The sequence below is a fragment of the Chiloscyllium plagiosum genome, unplaced genomic scaffold (assembly GCF_037043375.1).
Source record: "Chiloscyllium plagiosum isolate Xiang-an unplaced genomic scaffold, Cpla_swu_hap1 HiC_scaffold_41, whole genome shotgun sequence".
Taxonomy (NCBI): Eukaryota; Metazoa; Chordata; class Chondrichthyes; order Orectolobiformes; family Hemiscylliidae; genus Chiloscyllium; species Chiloscyllium plagiosum.
In genome coordinates this window covers 40,448,650-40,454,768 of record NW_028270179.1, presented here as the reverse complement: position 1 = coordinate 40,454,768, position 6,119 = coordinate 40,448,650, and the positions used below count along the sequence as shown (strand labels likewise).

The window sequence follows — 6,119 nt, the reverse complement described above, 5'->3', positions numbered from 1 at the left end:
GTACCAAAAGGCCGAACAGTTACTAGGCCAAGGAGCAGTTCTTACCAAGATCAGTAGACATTTGAATTCAACCAATCAATTTGAACCAGTCACCTAGATACCAAAACTCTATTAAATTTAAATCTGATGGTTTTGACAACATAGGACCAATCTTATTGTCGGAAGTATTGGTACGTCATCAAGGGCGTAAGAGAATGGGCCAGTTGGAAAAAATATCCCAGAGCTAACTGCCATTCGCTGGAACTAATGGCCCTCAACTCTCAACAGAGAATCACAGACTCTCATAGTCTCCTGTGTGTATTCTAGAAGGACCATTTAAATAACAACAGTGTCAATGACAAGAGAAGGTGTTCCTGACCGAACAAAGGATGCAGAATTGAATTGAACTGAATTATTGTCACGTGTACTGAGGCACAGTGAAGTCTTTGCCTTGAGAGCAATACAGGCAGATCACACAGTTAAGTAGCATATATAAGTGAACCATAAGCAAGCAGCGGCAAAGGAATAAACTATACCATAAGACACGTAATCTGACTGTTATTTTGAGAAGCTACATTCTATTTTTTGTGATCTGAATGGGAATTGTCTGATTGGAGCAGCATTCCATTAGAATCTTGTTCAACTCAGGAATAGTTAGAAGTTAAAAAGGATTTTTTTTTCCAGTTGCTAATCGTTTAATTACGTTGCTCACTGGTAGAGTCAGATAAATAACTTGTTATTTCTTCATTTTAAAGTGAGTGTCAGGGATTTATTTCATTTAACCACGAGAAGCAGGTTACACCACTTTTCATAGTAGGCCTCACGGTGGCACAGTGGTTAGCACGGCTGCCTCACAGCGCCAGAGACCCGGGTTCAGTTCTCCGCCTCAGGCGACTGACTGTGTGGAGTTTGCACGTTCTCCCCGTGTCTGTGTGGGTTTCCTCCCACAGTCCAACAATGTGCAGGTTAGGTTAATTGGCCATGCTAAATTGCCCGTAGTGTTAGATGCAGGGGTAAATGTAGGGGAATGGGTCTGGGTGGGTTACGCTTCGGCGGGTCGGTGTGGACTTGTTGGGCCGAAGAGCCCGTTTCCACACTGTAAGTAATCTAATCACACGTTTTATCGATTATACAGCAGACATGTTTGGATGTTTCGGTTTTATTTCTCAAAGGGGTGGTCAACCCTCGCTTTCTAGCATTCCCCTTTCAGATGTATAAATGGTTCTGACATTATTGTGAGAATCACAAACCCTTCGGCTGCCTCCGAGCCAATCACGTCACTTTGGGCATATGGAAGCCTTTGTTATGAACAACGGGTCCTCATTCCATAGGCCAATCACACGATCCTTTATTGGAGGGGTTATTCCATGAGTGAAGATTAAACAGGATCGGACTCGACAAGCTGCCAGCCAAATGTACTTTTCCACACATTCCTTGGTGCCATTTCATTGGTAATTAAATAAATAGAACAGACTTTAAAGAAAACTTCTGAAACTTCATTTGCAATAAGCTTTGAAGAGAGGATTTAATTTTAATTTTGACTATGAAATTTGAGGCAGTCCAGTGAAATCTTTAGGTGAGTGTGGCTGTATATGCGCATGCTCCTGTGACAGAACGATGTGGAAATGGAGCCTTTGGGGATAGACTGTGATGTTTGTCTTTTTTTAACATTGTTCCTTGTTTTTCTGACCTGTGTGTTCCTGTATCTAATTTGGTTTTTATTTCTTCATTTCTTAAATCTCTAACTAATCCTGAACACATCATTTAGAACTGAGTATATTTATGGTTCATGGTATAATACGCAGAAAGAAGCTATCTACATCATCGAGGGCCGAAGGGCCTGTACTGCGCTGTATTTATAATCTACAAGTTGAAAACACGAATGAGTTAAAACAACTGAGCTGATGGTACAGAGTTTTTGCTATGAGTGAGAGTTGTTTCGGATACAGTGTTGGCGTTGTTTTGTGTTCTGAAGCTGAATTGATTTTTTTTATTGAAACACGTGCTACAATCAAATGTTTTAATAGGATGTATTTGTTTCAACTACTTAACTTCGTGTAATTTGTCAATCTTTGTTGCATTGTGAAAACAAAACCTGCACTGCTTTTCTTACTCAGTTAGAGTCACCTCATTGAAAAACAAACCAATTCAAAATGTCACCTTACAAGACAGATTTCAGTCTTGGTGTTGACTGGCTCCATTATTCAAGGCCGTCGCGGTAAAACATTGAATTGGGAATTTCTCTAGAATCAGGGCAACTTTGGGAGTCTTCTCTAACCAGGAATGTGTTCTGCTGATGCAAATGCTTATGCCCTCCTCATCATTTCATGGCGTTCACAATCAGGATGAAGGGATATTTCACCACATTCTTCAACTCCCTTCTGAACATAGTTTGGGTCACTGCATAAATTGCAGTGTTGGTGCAGCAGCTCAGCAACTGCAACATGAATCCCAATTCTTGCACAAAGTCTGAAATATATATAATCGAAGCTACCACATATATCATACGGGTATATATTGAAATCAGCATTAACATTGACCATAATATGATGAAATTAGCAGAGATGACAAATAGTAGAATGATGGATCTCCTCCAACTTTCCATCTCTGGGTCTCTGGGACTCTCCCCTTTGCTGTGATTCTGGAGTCTCTTCCGGGCTCTGCTAGTCACTAAAATATGTCTGACAGTGAATGCGTTGAGGATCAGGATGATGACAAATGGGACACATGGTGTTAGAATGTGATGGAGAAATTCAATTGCAACCCAAGCCTTTGACATCAGTTACAACATGGCAGAACCAAGGCATGTTCTGAAGTTGATACCATTGTGTTAACATGAAATACCAGAAAATATTCTTTGAACAGCTCAGTGCAGTCACTGTTAAGAGAGCCACAACCACTGTTTTCTCAGTGCAATATCTACTTTTCAGCTTCTGGAGACAAATGGCCACAAATCTGTCAAAGGTGAATGTGACGGTGAACCAGACAGAACAGTCAGTGATTGCATAAAGCAGGACAGCGTGTATATTGCATACAGGGAGGTGCGTCAGAAAGGAGAAGTCTTCCCGAAACACAACAGGAATGTGTCTCAATATCAGGTCCAGTATAACGACCAGAAGATCCGCCACTGCCATGGCCACCAGGTAGCGAGTGATACACTTCGAGAGACCACACTTTCCCCGAGACAGGACAACAATAGTCAGTACATTGACTGTGAGGAATGTGAACACACAATGTTGATATACATTCAAACTTAGTGCAAGCTTACCAGTTTGATGGAGTAACATCTGGCATTTGGAAACACGTTAGTCTCTCTAGCCCTGAAGTGAATGAGTCTGTCCATTGGCTGCAGATCAGAGTCAATGTGTTGGAATGAAATTGACCATAAAATAAACTTGACATTTTTGGATCCCATGCATTCAGAAATAAGGAGCTGCTCATAACCCAATTGTGAGAATGGAGTAATTAACCTGATCCTACGCAGTCCTCTGGGTCACACTGAGACCAATTTACAGAGTTAACCTGAAAGTCAATGCTGTGTACAGAGATCTGCCTTTTCTTGAAAAAATGGCAGCAGTAAACAGAAGGCACTTAATTTCGATACCACCCAGACATTTCTGATTAACTTCCAGTGTTAATAGTGGAGGCAGATATACTCACCAGGAACTCCAATCACAGCCAGGACAGGATAGTAGCCAGCCTGAGCGATCTGCAGTATGTAATATATCCGATCCGATAAGGATAATGGGAGGAAGCCAACATAATGTTCAAGCATATAATACGCCCATGATATACCCCGCCCCATTGCTGTGCAATTCCCAACTATTGATCTCAGGTTTGACTCCATTGTGGGAACACTTTCGTCCATTTCTCTCCCATTGCTTTCTCGCCTCTCCCTCTCCAACGGATGTTCCCTGTTAATGCCCGATGTGATGTTCCCACTGACGACATGCACTCATACATCGAAGCTCATATATAGAGGGCTGCAACCTCTCCAGAGAAACGCTTTAGGATCTGTAGGGATTGGGATTAATTCCAGTCACTGAAACAAACAAGTTTAGTAAACTCATGTTAATCCTGTTTTTTTAAGATTCTGACATAATTACGTTTAAAGTTAACTGAGTCGCAGTTGGAGGTGGTGTCTGAGGATCACTGAGGGAAGGGACAGAACAGAATCTCTGAAGAGCCCAGGTCAATCTTACTGAATCTGGCAGAGAGGGCAAAAGATCAAGTGATTGTGTGCTTCCTGAATGGGAGAGGACTTACTCTGTAGCGAAAAATCATTCATTGCTACTAGTGTCTGGGGAGGATTACAGGAACAAATATATAAAAATGAGCCGTTTGATTCTTGATGGGAAATAAAATGGGGTAATTATGGATCAGTAAGACTGCATTGTGATATGTGAAACTCTGATAGGACTGGGTATACATTTCAAAAGGGTGCGTTAATCAGGTCAGTGTCCATGATAATTTGATAATAGGTGATACAACCATCATACCAATATGATCAATGTTTTCCCTATCAATGAAACCGACAGCATCAAAATCTGTGGTTTATCATTTAGAGGGAATCTAACTATGGCCCCTGCTGTACAATGGACTAAGCATCACTAAAGTCCCACAAGAACAACATCCTAATTGTTACCTTTGAGAGAGAAAATAAGTAGCGAGCCCTTGACCTTCAATGATGTTGCCATCACTTAATGCCAGCACTATCAACATCCGGGGTTTCCCATTGAGAGAGGATATAATCATCATCCCCTTGACATTCAAAGGTGTCACCATCACTGAAAAGTCTCAAATTCAATATCCTATGCGTTACCATTGAGAAGGAATCAAACCACGGTCCACTGAACTTTCATTGGTGTTACCATCACTGATGCACCTCAGCATCTTTGGAGTTTAAGTTGAGAGATTATCTAACAATTGCCCCCTTGACGTTCAATGGGTTTGACTCACATCAGTAATCGACATCCTGGCGATTACCATTGAAAGGAAACTGAAGTAGAGCCAGGCACATCAATCCTGCGGCTACAAGAACAGATAAGGTGGTAAATCCTACAGAATACAACTACCCTCCCCGACCAGACCCCACCCTCTCAACACCTGCCCCACTCTCGACAAGGCACAAGCCAAGAGTGTGATTATATGTTCATAATGCTCTTAGTCTGGCCAGATAAGAGCCACCTCCAAACAGACCACACCACCAGGGATATATTTCCCTCCCCTCCCCTATCAGCGTTCCGAAAAGACCACTCCCTCCGTGACTCCCTCGTCAGGTCCACACCCCGCCCCCCCCCCCCCCCCCCCCCCCCACCAACCCAACCTCCACTCCCGGCACCTTCCCCTGCAACCGCAAGAAATGCAAAACTTGCGCCCACACCTTCCCCCCTTACTTCCCTCCAAGGGACACTTCCATATCCGCCATAAATTCACCTGCACCTCCACACGCATCATTTACTGCATCCGCTGCACCCGATGTGGCCTCCTCTATATCGGGGAGACAGGCCGCTTACTTGCGGAACGTTTCAGAGAACACCTCTGGGACACCCGGACCAACCAACCCAACCACTCCGTGGCTCAACACTTCAACTCCCTCTCCCACTCCACCAAGAACATGCAGGTCCTTGGACTCCTCCATCGCCAGACCATAGAAACACGACGGTTGGAGGAAGAGCGCCTCATCTTCTGCCGAGGAGCCCTCCAACCACAAGGGATGAACTTGGATTTCTCCAGTTTCCTCATTTCCCCTCCCCCCCACCTTGTCTCAGTCAAATCCCTCGAATCTTCTTCCTGACCTCTCCGCCCCCACCCCCACCCCCACTCCGGTCTATCACCCTCACCTTGACCTCCTTCCACCTATCGCTTTTCCAACGCCCCTCTCCCAAGTCCCTCCTCCCTACCTTTTATCTTAGCCTGCTGGGCACACTCTCCTCATTCCTGAAGAAGGGCTCATGCCCGAAACGTCGATTCTCCTGCTCCTTGGATGCTGCCTGACCAGCTGCGCTTTTCCAGCAACACATTTTCAGCTCTGATCTCCAGCATCTGCATTCCTCACTTTCATCCCCCCTGATAAGAGCTTTGGAAAGCCTCAGAAGTACGTCTCTGCTTTTATATTCACATCCTCTTGGGCTGCTTGA

General features: G+C 44.0%; 1 pseudogene; it reads right to left on the bottom strand.

Annotated features, from left to right (window-relative positions):
* Window positions 1–2,299: 2,299 nt before the first annotated feature.
* LOC148138250 (putative G protein-coupled receptor 139) lies at window positions 2,300–3,754 on the bottom strand (annotated as a pseudogene).
* Between the last annotated feature and the right edge of the window lie 2,365 nt (window positions 3,755–6,119).